This window comes from Diabrotica virgifera, chromosome 3, assembly GCF_917563875.1.
Source record: "Diabrotica virgifera virgifera chromosome 3, PGI_DIABVI_V3a".
In the NCBI taxonomy this organism is placed as follows: domain Eukaryota; kingdom Metazoa; phylum Arthropoda; class Insecta; order Coleoptera; family Chrysomelidae; genus Diabrotica; species Diabrotica virgifera.
Genome location: NC_065445.1, coordinates 223,701,714 through 223,717,213, shown reverse-complemented (window position 1 = coordinate 223,717,213; position 15,500 = coordinate 223,701,714). Strand labels below are relative to the sequence as shown.

At 29.9% G+C, this 15,500-nt stretch overlaps 1 protein-coding gene across 2 annotated transcripts in view; it reads right to left on the bottom strand.

Annotated features, from left to right (window-relative positions):
* The window catches only part of LOC126881536 (adenylate cyclase type 8), a 1,218,021-nt gene that overhangs the window by 83,827 nt on the left and 1,118,694 nt on the right, over positions 1 to 15,500 (bottom strand). The gene's annotated exons all lie outside the window — the stretch shown is intronic.

Genomic DNA, 15,500 nt, shown 5'->3' with positions numbered 1-15,500 from the left:
CTTTGATATGTGTGAACACTGGAACAGGGGTAGTTTTATTTGTGGAACAGGTTAAAAATTTGGAACGGTCACAGCACGAAAACGGCACATTTATTTTGTCCGACAGAACAGACTTAAACTCTTCGAACAGAGATTAAACTCTCATGCAAAAATCAGACTGCTATTTATCACCAAATGGGCGTTTTAATGAGTGGAACATGTAGAATATGTCAAATGACAGGAATTATGACAGGTAATAAATAGCAGTCTGATTTTTCCATGAGAGTTTAATCTCTGTTCGGAGAGTTTAAGTCTGTTCTGTCGGACAAAATAAATGTGCCGTTTTCGTGCTGTGACCGTTCCAAATTTTTAACCTGTTCCACAATTAAAATTACCCCTGTTTCAGTGTTCCCATATATCAAAGTTTATTCGACTAGACACCCTTAAGCTATTAACAAATTTTCAGCTTGCTATTAATCAACTTTTTTTTCATACGCGGGATCCAGACCTAAAAGGGTTTTTCACATTTTTAAGGGTTTGAAAACCCCAGCATAAGGTTAAAATTGCAAGAATTATTGTTGCATAAATCCTAACCAGCTTTTATAATTTCATTTATTCTTTTTTTTTGACCGCCCTCTTTCGTTTCTTTACTCTTTAAGTTATAATAATTTGTAATATTCCCTCTAATAATCTTTTGTTTCCGATCCTCTGTATATGCAAAACGATTTCTTATTTCTGATTGTGTCAATATTGGTATTGTGTGTTATTTTCCTCATTACTTTCATTTCAATTATTTATTTATACTAAATTTAAAATCAGGATGCAGTAGAAATAAACAAACCAAGACACGATAAATGCTACTAGTAGTCCAAGTAATGAAGCTTAAAATGGTACAATACCTCGCAATTTTTACAGAATGGATCGATTTGATTAAAAATTTGAGAATAAGTAGTGGATAGTCCAAGGATTAAAATCTATATGATGTTGACAGGCGCTTTTACCATGGGGGTGGTTGCCACCCCATTTCGGGGGTGGAAATATTTTATTATATTTTGACTGCAAAAGTTGGTAAAAATATTCATTCTAAGCAAAAAACGTTCCATACATTTTTTTTGATAAAATTAATAGTTTTCGATTTATTCGCTATCGAAAGTGTTAGTTTTATAACGAAATAATCAATGTTTTTAATAAGTTTTCTGCTAATAACTAAAAAAGTTTTCGTTTTATTAAAACAACTTTACTTAAACAAAAATGTACCTTCTAAAAAAATAAACAAAACGGTTTTTTTTTTTAATTTTCTTTAAGACTAATAGTAGTCGAGCTATACTTTATTATATTCAAGTATATTCAAATGGGAAATAAGCCACAATTTTACTTAAAAATGATTTTATTAACGTTTCGACGCCCAAGTCGGGTGTCGTTGTCAAAATACAAAATAATACTAAATAAATAAAAATGTTGTTGCTTAGTAAAAAATTCTTCTAATAATTTATTTAATCTGACTCATTTATATCGGCAATTCAGACACGTATTATACATTTTAAAGTAGACGACTTTAAAATGATATTGCCAATATTGATGAGTTGCGTTCCTGGGACGACTTTACTAAAAGATAGTTCATTCGATTACATGAAATCAATCCCAACTCAAGAATATCCGCCACAAAAAATCATAGCATGTAATCTGTCTTTAAAAAGACAACCAAATGCAACGGTGGCACTGAAATTCTCGCGTTAGAGATTCCATAGTAAATCACGAGGGAAAACCAGGAAAAACCTCGTGATACTATCCCGACATCGTAAGTATTTGGGTTTACATTTAGTTTACTCTCAAAACTAATACCAAATTCTGACTTGATATTTTAAATTTTAAATAATACTAAATATGTACTAACTCGATATGTTACTGATTTACTAATTGTGGTATTTTCTTTCTATTGACTTCCTCCTTTAATATGGGTATGTAATTATATACGCAACTCATCAATATTGGCAATATCATTTTAAAGTCGTCTACTTTAAAATGTATAATACGTGTCTGAATTGCCGATATAAATGAGTCAGATTAAATAAATTATTAGAAGAATTTTTTACTAAGCAACAACATTTTTATTTATTTAGTATTATTTTGTATTTTGACAACGACACCCCACTTGGGCGTCGAAACGTTAATAAAATCATTTTTAGGTAAAATTGTGGCTTATTTCCCATTTGAATATACTTGATTATAAAAATGCCACAAGAAAATAGCTTCAGAACAACTTTATTATATGTTAGCTCTTCTTCGTCAAATGCTAAATATTGTAGTTTCAGAGTCAAAAGACGAGAAAACTATGCATTTTTCGGGTTTACTGTAAAGAGACCGAAATCATTAGACCGAAAGCAGTAGACCGAACTCATTAGACCGAAAAGCACTTTACCGAAACCTCACCAGACCGAACAGCAGAAGACCGAAAAGCAATTCTTTTTACTTGTCGCAGTAAAAGAGATAAGACTAATGTAATTACAACTAAATGTTATTTGGATGGTTATTATAAACAGTTAAAATGGTGTTAGCGTCATCTACCCTTAATTTATTTTTACCTTCACTAATTTCTTTAACGGATGAAAATTATTTCATATCAGACTTAGTCCTGTCGCCAGGGGGGGTACAACGGCCTCGTTAATTCAGATGGACTTACCCAAGTTTTTTTTATGTATTTTGACCCGTAGAACACGAATTTTTTGGGTAACAGTTGATCCGGATGTCGATAAGATTGTTATAGACCAAGAACTTGAGGAATCAAATAACAGCGATTTTTGGCAAAACAAAACAATATTTTGTATTTTTTGGGTCATTTTAAGCAAAAAATATTTCTACAAGTTTTTTAGTAGGATGCACAGTTTTCGAGATAAACGCGGTTGAACTTTCAAAAAATCGAAAAACTGCAATTTTTAAACCCGAATAACTTTTGATTAAAAAATAAAATAGCAATTCTGCTTAGCGCCTTTGAAAGTTCAAGTCAAATTATGTCGGTTTTGATTATTTGCATTGCTAAAAATTTATTGTGTTATTGTTAAACAAAGCTACAAACAACTAGTGCGTGAGTGATGTTTCTATGATTTCTCATTTAAAATCGAACGAGTAGGTAGAATAGGTACTAGTGCAATCAAGACTATTTCTATGTTACATGCGTTAAAACGCATGTAAAAGCACGGGAAACCCTACGTGTTTATAGCTTTGTTAAACAATAAAAAAATAAATTTTTACCAATGCAAATAATCAAAACCGATATAATTTGACTTAAACTTTCAAATGCGGTAAGCAGACTTGCTATTTTATTTTTTAATCAAAAGTTATTCGGGTTCAAAAATTGCAATTTTTCGATTTTTTTAAAGTTCAACCGCGTTTATCTCGAAAACTGTGCATCCTACGAAAAAACTTGTAGAAATATTTTTTACTTAAAATGGCCCAAAAAATACAAAATATTGTTTTGTTTTGCCAAAAATCGCTGTTATTTGATTCCTCAAGTTCTTGGTCTATAACAATCTTATCGACATCCGGATCAACTGTTACCCAAAAAATTCGTGTTCTTCGGGTCAAAATACATAAAAAAAACTTGAGTAAGTCCATCTGAATTAACGAGGCCGTTGTACCCCCCCTGGCGACAGGACTAACTGTACAGAGTAACAATTTACACAGTCTATATATAAAATAATACAAGAAAAATACAATAATCAAAAAGACAGATATACAAAATCTTAGCATAATTTACTGCAAACTTTTTAAATTTATTTACTATTTCGGTCTAATGCTGATCGGTCTAATGAGGTTTCGGTAAAGTACTTTTCGGTCTAATGAGTTCGGTCTACTGCTTTCGGTCTAATGATTTCGGTCTAATTGTCGTGTACCATTTTTCGAGGGTAATTTGTTAAAACTAATTTAAAGCATTTACAAATATCTATCTCTAGAAATAAAAAAAGTCTCTAGCTCAAAAATTAAGTGACTTATAATGAAAAGAATGTCAGTCCCTATTTTTTTCAAAAAAGTGATCGGAAGCAACCTCCTAATCACCACCTTAATTTAAATTTGGTGATTGACATTATTTGGTCTTCTTTATTTAAGTATTAGTAATAGGTTCTAGAAGTTTGACCGGCTTAGAATGATAAGTTTCAGTGCCGGATTAAGAATCTTGAGGCCCCTAGGCAACCAAAGCTATGAGGCCCCTTAAGAAAAAGATACTTTTTATATGGTTTGAGATTTTTGGTATCTCTAATAATTTTTAAGTTATTTTGAAAAAAAAATCATTTTTTCAAAATTAAAAATTCTACTATAACCAATTTGTTTAAAAAATATGCACTTTGAATATATGAAACTTACAGATCTGATCATATAAAACAGTTGCCACCCCTGTTCAATGGGTGAAAATTATTTTAATAAAAATAACTTCATAAATAGACAGAGGGATAAATTTTTAGCCAAAAATTACGTTATATCAGGTCATCAAAATAAATCAATGCTTTTTGAGTTACTAAAGATCAAAGATTTGAATTTTTTGTGAAAAAAATACATGTTTTAAATCGGTTTTAAAGTTGTTATTACCAAAATTGAAGCTAATAAAAAATACAATAAGTTACTTAATTAAAAACCTTTTAATAATAATATTAATTCAAAGTAAGTTATAGTTAATTGAAAGTCTATTTTTTACTGCAAGTACTTAAATCTATTGTCCGTAAATAGGTAGGGGAGAGTTGGACAAAACGGGATACCATTCTTGTTTACCTTCACTACGGAAAATATGTTAAAGAAATTAACATAATATTATTTTTTATAGGTATAAAATTTATTGCAGCACACAAAACACGTATCTCTAGCTATTTTTAATAACTGGAAAATAGTAAAAAAAATATTTATTAAAGTGCTACACATCCCGTTTTATACAACCACGGTTGAATAAAACGGGATAGGTTTATAATATTTAATTTTTTGTATAAAATTATCTAAAACTTAATTTATGTCTAAATCAAGTAGACATTAAACTGTATAGTAAAATTTACTCTTGAAAGAATAATATCTTCAGTAGTCAGAAACTTAAAAATAGGCGTTATTTACGTTTTATGGCAAAATGGGAAATAAGACCTTTTATTTAGGTCTAGGTACGTATATCAGAACTAAAGTCACATAAACATATGTTGTTCTTTTCTGCGGTATGAGAAAACGCTTCATATCTCTATTTAAAAAATTAATAAGACAACAAATAAATAGGTAGATAAAACGGGACATAAGAAACTGTATCCCATTTTATCCAACTTATAACTTTATAAGTGTCCCGTTTTGTCAAACTCAGACATTTTTCAAAACAAAAATGGCTGCTGCCTAAATGTGAAAGTAAAATTAGGTAGACTACACATGAGAATATTTGTTAAGTTAATGACTGCTTAATTAAATGTAATAGTCACCGGAATTATATTTTTATATATGTAGGCAGTAAAATGTAGAAAACAACGCACTTAAAACTACAAAGTATCAAAAAAATAGAGTCAAACAATTCTAAACACAACAACTTTTCATAAAATAGTGGCATCGAGGTAAAACGAACTGAGAATGTTAAAATGACGACTGATAACAAGTTTCCGTCGTTGTCCGATCACTACTAGTTGGGTCTCTAGGCTAGGTATCCCGTTTTATCCGACTATCCCGTTTTATCCAACTCTCCCCTACAAATGACCTGCGTCGTAAAAACTGTACAATCAATAATTTTCAAACGGATTATAGGTACATATTCAAGCTTAAATATCGGGAACACGATGTATTTTATAAAAAATATACTTATTAAACACTAACTTGCCAAAGTAATCAGGTATACCTATGAAATTAATGAGTTAATAGATTTAATAATAACATTAAAATTAAGCAACTTATGGTGAAAATAAGAGGACACTTTCAAATTTTTTAGAAAAAAGTGAAAAATAAAACATCGTTATTTCCAAAAAAATAAAATTTATAGTAATTCCTATAAGACTTTTTATACTTTAGCATTAGTAAGAACCTCAAATATTTTGACCGGTTTATAATGAATATTTTTGAAAAAAATATGATTTAAAATTTTTTTTCAATATAAGTACATAAATTTTATTTTCTTTTGATAATAACTCCAAAAATTCTAGATATACATAGTGATAAAAAATTGTAATAAATAATAAATATATATAATTTATTCTATACAAAATAAAACGTTTATAAGGAAAGATTGATGATATTTTTTATAATTATTTATTACTAATAAATGCATTTTTTATTTACTTTTTTAAACCAAGTTGAAAATATAGCTCATGCTCTTTCATTGTGGATTGTATAAAATTTAAACAATTGAATGAACCGCTTTGAAATTTTTGTCACAAATTAAGCACCAAAGAACCCTCATTTGAAAATAATTTCAAAGCTGTACATTCATTTTTACAATAGTTATGCGAAATTAATTTTTTTGCAATTTGGACCTTCTTCGCAATTATATTAACCTTTGTAATAATCCATTAGTATATCAAACTTTGTTTTGTAATAATCCATTTTAAAGCTTTTTCCATACTCTCGAAGATGTTTGTACTAAAAACCCATAAGTTTCACTGTTTTCAATTGATTTGAAAAAAAGGAAAAATGCCGTTTTTTGACACTAAATTGTTTATAAATAAAAATGGCCGCCAGATCCTACGCAGGAAATATATATCCTAATAATATGCTCTTATAGGCATTACTTGTCGAAAAAACGCTTCAGTGTCCTTGCTCTTAAAGTGTCATGGAAAAAACCTTAGGCATTACCCTGGACTACATACATTTTATTGAAAATAACTTACCTGTTTTAAATATGGTAGAGATAAAAAAAATGCTTAAATTTCAATATTATACCAAGCACAACAGATAAATACCCTAAGTCAAAAATTAAGGTGTCTGGCGATCACTTAAAAGTGCCCTGGCACTGCTTTAAAATGAAGAGTTATTAGAATAAAATATTAATCAATCTGATGTCTGATGTGCAAATTTATAAAATCAACTATTGCGCCTAACTACACGATTACAATTATTCTCTTCCAAAGAACAAACAAAACCAAACCAAGAAAAGATAACTTCGATATAAATATTAGATTGAAAGAACCATCGATGTTTAAATAAAACCATCCAACGCCAATAATATTAAGTTTTAGTAAATACAATAGAATTATAAGACTTCATAGAATGTACGTGGCAAATGTCCAAATTCAAATAAATTTATTATTTATTATTATTTATTATTTATAAATTTATTATGTTGATATAACCTTACCCCATTTGTAGGTACTTATATTGCTAAAATCTTGTATTTACTAGGTTACCTGAAATGTTTTTTAACAGTTTAAAGTGGTATAAAAATATTTTAGTAGGTATTACTCAAAACAGATACAACTCGTAGAAACATATTGTTTAGAATATATTGTCAGTTGGGTAAAGGTAAAAATTTGGCAAATTTTTATATTTTAACAATTTTATAGTTTTCGTTTTGGGCCCTGCGAGGGCTGCGAGGCCCCTTTTGGGGTCGAGGCCCCTAGGCAACTGCCTACTTTGCCTAATGGTTAATCCGGCACTGATTAGTTTAAAAAAAACGGAGTTAAATTCGAATAACGAATTTTTGTAGTTTGGAAAAAAATGGCTTTTTTTCAGAACAGAAAGATTAGCATCAGAGGTACGAAAAATGTTTAAATATGAAATTGTAGCCTATTTAATTCCCAAGAACCTGATTTACAAAAAATTTTTCTACGGCAAACATTGGGTGAGCTATTGACAATTAAAACTTGTAATAGCATGCAAAAATCACCTTTGTCAATCTTTTCAAAGTTACTTCTTTTTGCGCCTGAGAATTTTAAAAAGATTTAATATTAATAGATCTTCTAAAAACCTACAAAATTATTTTTTACCAAACTTCATAAGATAAAAAATAAAAAAGTTACTGTTAAAAAATCAATATATTTTTTTGAAAAAAAAAAAAAGGAGAAATCTAATTGGAAGCATAATAATGTTAGTTAGCTATGTTTTTAGTCATTGGCCTTATTCATTCTTCTTTAGTTATGTATTATTAATAGATGCTAGAAGTTTGACTGGCTGAGAATAATTATTTTTTAAAAAACTGGGGTTAAAATCGAATAACGAATTTTTGTAGTTTGGTAAAAAATGCCATTTTGTTCAGAATAGAAAGATTATCTTCAGAGATAGGAAAAATGTGTAAATATGAAATTGTATGTTATTTAATTCTTAAGAACTTGGTTTGAAAAAAAATTTTCTACGGCAAAAATTGAGTGAATCGTAAATGAGTATTATCGAAAAACATTGATTTTTTTATATAAAACTAACACTTTCGATAGCGAATAAATCGAAAACTATTAATTTTCTCAAAAAAATATATAGAACATTTTTTGCTTAGAAGGAATATTTTATCAACTTTTGCGGTCAAAATATAATAAAAAATTTCCACCCTCGAGATCAGCTGGCAACCACCCCCATGGTAAAAGCGCCTTTGGGCATCATATAGATTTTGGTCCTTGGACTATCCACTACTTATTCTCCAATTTTCCAGCAAATCGATCCATTCTGTAAAAATTGCGAGGTGAAAAGCTTCGGTTCCTGGACTATAGGAGCACTCCCGAATCATAATTTACAATGTATATACATTGTAAATCCCAAATCATGATTTCCAAAGTTTACACATTGTAAATTATGATTCGGGAGTGCTCCTAGGAGCATTTAACGTGCCTTGGTTTGTTTATTTCTACTGCATCTTGATGGTAAATTTAGATAGTTTTTATTTCAATCATTTATTTACTTTTATGTTTTTTTACATTATTCAGATTTTACTTGCATATGACAATATACGTATGTTTATCGCAGTATGTTACTGGTTGCGTTTTGTTGCGTATTTTTTACCGTATATTGTTTTATTTATCGTATAGTAGATTTTGTTGACTTTCTTCTGTTTATCAGTTATTTCCAAATCCAAGTTTGCATCATTTGAGACCTCCTCTTTTGTCATTTGTGTTGCATTTTTGTTGTTAAAGCTCGTTATCTTGCACTTCTTTATATATACTATTATTTTCAACTGTCTATCTATTCTATCTCTTCTCACCATATTTTATGTTCACTGATTTTTTTATCTTGCTGTGATTGGTTGCTATAAACACTATGTAGTCTGCTTATAGTAGTGTTTAAATTTGTGTGGGGATAAGTAGATTGTATCCAACTCTTATTCTTTCTCTCCTGATTTGTATTGACGCTCTAGCATTTTCATGTATTGACTTTACCATTTGCATTGGTTTACTCGCGGTTTTGATCTGTTTTAAATATTTATCAGTTATTTTTTAGATCTATTGTGTCAAATGCATATTCCAAGTATACAAATGGTAGTTCTAGTTCCTCCGTGTCCCTCACATTCATTTTATCATCTCTGGTTCTATTCTTTTTGTCTGTTTCGCAAGTCCTGTCTCTTTTCTCTGGAGCTGGTTGTATCTTCTTTTAACCTTTAACTACCCGCGCATCAAGTTATAACATAACTACACGCGTGGCGTACTTTGTACGCCACAAGAAAATACACTTAAAAACAGCGGATTTGTTTAATTTTTTTTGAAAAAATACACTTAGTTGTTTGTTATAAACCTTATTCGGCATCAGTAAATACTTGGAGTTCCTTTTCAGTAAGCCAATTGGGATTTATAACTGGAATCATGGAATAACTGGATTCCATGATAAACAAAATTACTAATAAAAAATTTTTTTAAATGTAATTTTTTACAGGAGAAAAAGTATTGTTTACAAAGAAAAATATATTTTTTGCCATAATGACTAAAAAACAATTAAAATATGTACTTATATTACGACTTATAGTAATATAATCCTGGGGTATATTGTCCACCACCGGAAACAACAAATAATAAAATGTAAATTACGATCTTTCCAGAACGCCGATTATAACGAAACTAAAACCAAATTGTAAAGCACATTCCAGTGATAGGTTCGAAAAATAAGCAAGGTCAAAAATTAAATTTTTAAATATATTTCCAGTAGAATTCTTATATCTGGCGTACAAAGTACGCCAGCGCGTGTAGTTAAAGGTTCATATAAATTTACATGTTTATCTCTCTTTTCAGATTATTACCATTTCTTGTGGTTTATGTTATATCTTGTGATTTCCATATTTTATGCCGCATATTTCTGTTTTTTTGCCCTCTTAATACTTTGATCTTATTCCAAAATAGTCCAGGAACCGAAGCTTTTCACCTCACAATTTTTACAGAATGAATCGATTTACTTAAAAATTTGAGAATAAGTAGTGGATAGTCCAAGGATCAAAATCTATATGATGCCGAAAGGCGCTTTTGTAATGGGGGTGGTTGCCACCCCATCTCGGGGGTGGAAATTTTTTATTATATTTTGACCGCAAAAGTTCACAAAAACATTCATTCTAAGCAAAAATCGTTCTATACATTTTTTTGATAAATTTAATAGTTTTCGATTTATTCGCTATCTAAAGTGTTAGTTTTATATCTAAAAAATCAATGTTTTTCCATGGTATACTCATTTACGATTCACTAAATTTTTGCCGTAGAAAAAATGTTTTTAAACCAAGTTCTTGGGAATCAAATGACCTATAATTTCATATTAACTAACTTACATTATTATGCTTCCAATTGGTTTTCTCCTTTTTTTTTTCAAAAAAATATATTGATTTTTTAACCGTTACTTTTTTATTTTTTATCTTAGAAAGTTTGGTAAAAAAGAATTGTATAGCTTTTTACAAGATATTGCACACCTAGTTCAATAGTGCCACAAGTGCAAAATACAATATTCTCGAGAAATGAGCAAAACGTTCTGTAGCAAACGCGTTATGCCCTGTAAATAATTTATTTTGAGAATGACTGGCTTCGAAATTACAATTTAGGTAGCATATTATACAGTTATTCGCTGGATCTTATTACAATTTATTAAAAAGAAAACGTTATTATGATTTTGATAGTTAATGGCGATATTGCATTGTGAAGAAAGTCATTTATAAAACGATACCTAGAAGATACGGCGGCAATATAATGAAAAAAGCAATTGATTTTTGCAGTTGTGGCTGTATTGAATTACATCGGTTGTATTGTGGCAGTGTATATTATCGCCACATCTCTCTTGATTTTTGAAGTTGTGGCCATATTGAACGTATTGAATTACATCGGTTGTATTGTGGCAGTGTATATTATCGCCATATCTCCCAGTTATGGCCATATTGCATTTTCAAAACCTCCAAAAACCCTACAGTGAAATACCGAAGTAACTTAATTTATACATATCCAAAACAATATTTTAGTTCAGGCTGTATTGAATTAGATGGGCCATTATATAGGCAATATTTTACAACCTTAACCCAAAATTCGAATTTTTTGCAGTTGTGGCACAATTGAACTAGGTGTACGATATATAGGGCTATTAATATTAAATCCTTTTAAAATCCTCAGTCACAAAAAGAGGTCACATTGAAAGGGTTGGTAAAGGTGGTTTTTTCATGTTGTTACAAGTTTTAATGGTCAACAGCTCACTCAATTTTTGCCGTAAAAACAATTTTTGCAAATCAAGTCCTTGGAAATTAAATAAGCTACAATTTCATATTAAAATATATTTTAGTATATCTGATGCTAATCTTTCTATTCTGAAGAAAAGGGCATTTTTTACCAAACTACAAAAACTCATTATTCATTTTTAACTCCATTTTTTTAAAAACTAATCATTCTACGACGATCAGATTTCTAGAACCTATTAATAACACATAAATAAAGAAGATCAAATCAGGCCAATGACTAATTTTAATTAGGGTTGTGATTAGGAGATTGTTTCCGATCACTTTTTGCTGAAAAAAATAGGGACTGACATTCTTTTCATTATAAGTCACTTAATTTTGGAGCTAGATACTTTTATTTTATTTTTGGAGATATATATTTTTAAATACTTTAAATTAGTTTCAATAAGTTTAGCTCGAAAAATGCATAGTTTTCCCGTCTTTTGACTTTGAAACTACAATATTTAGCATTTGACGAAGAAGAGCTAACATACAATAAAGTGTAGCTCGATTACTGTTGGTCTTAAAGAAAATTAATAAACACCGTTTTGTTTATTTTTTCAAAGGGTACATTTTTGTTAAGTAAAGTTGTTTTGATAAAACGAAAACTTTTTGAGTTATTAGCAGAAAACTGATTAAAAACTTTGATTTTTTCGGTATAAAACTAACACATTCGATACCGAATAAATCGAAAACTGTTAATTTTATCAAAAAAATGTATAGAACGTTTTCTGCTTATAATGAACGTTTTTACCAACTTTTGTGGTCAAAATATAATAAAAAATTTCCACCCCCGGGATGGGGTGGCAACCACCCCCATCGTAAAAGCGCCTTTTGGCATCATATAGATTTTGATCCTTAGACTAGCCACTACTTATTCTCAAATTTTGAAGCAAATCGATCCATTCTGTAAAAATTGTGAGGTTTTGTCCTATTTTATGCTTCATTACTTGGACTAAAAGGATCAATTGTTATTTTTAGAACCTTCATTTAAAATATTCCCAAATTCTTTCCAGGACTTTCCGCACCTTTTAATTCTTTTTGGCAATTTTATTAAATAGCTTTTTTTCGCCCTCTGCTCCTTTGTTTGCATGCATATATATAGCTGCGTCTACTCGGTTACTTCACCATAGAGTGCGCTTTTGGTTTTTCATTGTTATCTTAATTCCCCAGAATTCCATTTATACGCCAGTCAATGGTAGCAAGAATAGGATATTACCTCCGAATTCTATCCTACTGCATAGATTTTAATGAAATCTTGGGAATAGCCTCTACTTATCTCCTAATTCAAAGTCTGCTCTATGCCGATGTGTGCCTTTATCTTGGGGGTGGTTCCCACCCAGTGCCGGATTTACCACTAGGCCAACTAGGCCGCGGCCTAGCGCCGCAAGCAAAAGGGGGCCGCTATTCTACTAAACATGTGGTAGAATTATGCTTTAGTTACATAATCGTGAAGTATGGTGGGCCGTTAGGGATAATTTGGCCAAGGGCCGCAAGTACCCTAAATCCGGCACTGTTCCCACCCCTTCTTAGGGGTGAAAAATTTTTTGGTTAAAATTGCCACGGAATTCGCTAGAGAACCTAATTCTAAGTAAAACTGTTCTATAATTTTTTTTTGAAAACTTAATACTTTTTGAGATATTCGTGGTTGAAAATTGGCCATTTTCAAAAAAACTGTTTTTTGCCTTAAAAACTATGCATCTAACTAAAAAAACTATATTAAACATTTTTGTAGGTTATAAAAAACAAAGAGACACTTGCCTTCATAAATCTTCTAGTTATAATACAAAAAGAGATATGCTAGGTGAAAATCGTTTGTTTTTTGGTATATTCTCAAATTGGTGTATTCAACTTGAAATAACAGAGAAACGGTCGATTTTAGGTGTACAATGCTACTAGTACGTTTTGTAGTGCTTGAAAAGACCTCTAAAATGAGCTATATTAAAGGTCCATTACATTAAAAAAAGTGAGATATGCTGCAAACAAAATTGATTACTAATGTATTTTAAGAAAAAATGAGAAGTAATTTTAACCCCCATCCACCAAAATGTAAATTAATTGTTTTCCTTCTTCAATACCTTTTATTATAGTGTTATTTCTATTTTCAAAAAGTTATACGGGTTTAAAATGAATGGTTTTTGAAAAAAAAAAAGATCAAATTATAGAGCGCATGTAACTTGAAAATGATAAGAGATATGGTAATGAAAAATAAAAAGGAAATTTTTATCTGAAAAAGCCCTACATTTTTGTGTGGTATCTTTTTTTCGTATCTCTTATCTTTTTCGAGTTACATGGAGGAAAAGGAAGATTTTTAAGAAAATTTAAAAATACGCTCTATAATTTGATCTTATTTTTTTTTTCAAGAACCATTTATTGTAATCCAGTTCAACTTTTTGAACATGACCTTTTTGAACATGAACTTTTGAAATAACACTATAATAAAAAGTATTGTAGAAGGAAAACGATGTATTTCAATTCTGATGGATGAGGGGTTAAATATACTTTCATTTCTTTTTAAAATACATTAGTCATCAACTATTTTGCAGAATATCTGGCTTAGTTTGAATGTAATCGACATTTAGTATTGCTCGTTTAAAGGTCTTTTTAAGCACTACAAAAGTTATTAGTAATATTATACACCTAAAATCGACAGTTTCTCTGTTATTTCAAGTTGAATCCATTGACTTGAGCATGCAGAAAAAAACCAAACTCTTCTTACTTACCATATCCCTCTTTATATTTTAACTAGAAGATTTATGAAGGAACGAATCTGTTTTTTTTTTATAACCTAGAGAAATATTTTATACAGTTTTTTGTTAGATGCATAGTTTTTAAGGTATTCGCAAAAATCCGCCCGAAGAGGTGTCAGTTTTCAATGAAAATGGCCAATTTTCAACCACGAATAATTCAAAAAGTATTGAGTTTTCAAAAAATAATTATAGAACAGTTTTTGCTTAAAATTAGGTTTTCTAGCCTCTTTCGTGGCTATTTTAACCAAAACATTTTTCACCCCCCAAGATAAAAGCGCACATCGGCATAGGGTAGACTTTGTTTCTTGAGCTATTCCCTACTTACTGTGAAAATATCAAGTAAATCGATCTGGTAGGATGGAATTCGGAGCCAAATACCCTCATTGACTGCTCTATTAGTTTTGCTGATTCGTGTATTACCCCCTTTAATTAATTCCACAAAGGAGACCTTTTAATCTACAACCTTAAAAAATAAGTATAGGTACTTAAAAAATAAACATATTTACAGTTGACTCCGCGAGTCTTTACCCGTGCGTCATCATTTAAAGCATACGAAATAACCCGAAAATCTATTCCACGCAACAGCAAGTGACAGAAAGTGGCTACTGCTACGATCACGGATTATATTTAAAAAATTGACGTTATCAAGTAAATAATAAAATTTAAAATGTTAGTTTTCCTTTAAAATTTTGGTGCAGAATTACAGCTACATTTGAAGTAGCGTAATAAATTCTTTTAATATCATTAGTGTAATTAAACATTTAGTCTTCTTGCGAAGCCTCTTTGATAAAGGGTAGACCCCGAAACACGGTGTCAGAGGATGGCAAGAGACTCGATTTGAATCAAAACGAAATCGATTATTTTCATTTTAATTAAATATTTGTTATAATATAAATAATTGACAATAAAAATTTTATTTTTACGAAAACTTAAACAAAACCATTCCTTAACTGTGGATGAGGTTAACTTTTTATGAAATTAATGGACAAATAGAATACACTTACCATAAAATTTCAAACTCCAATATAAAATTAGTTGTGAAAACAACTGTTTGTGTAATATAAATAACTTATTAATGCAAAAACAGGACAAAAACAGCAAATAATCCAACAAACTGGCAGTGGCAAGTAAACAAACCAGAAACGTACACAAATTGTACTTAAAATATTCCAAGTGTC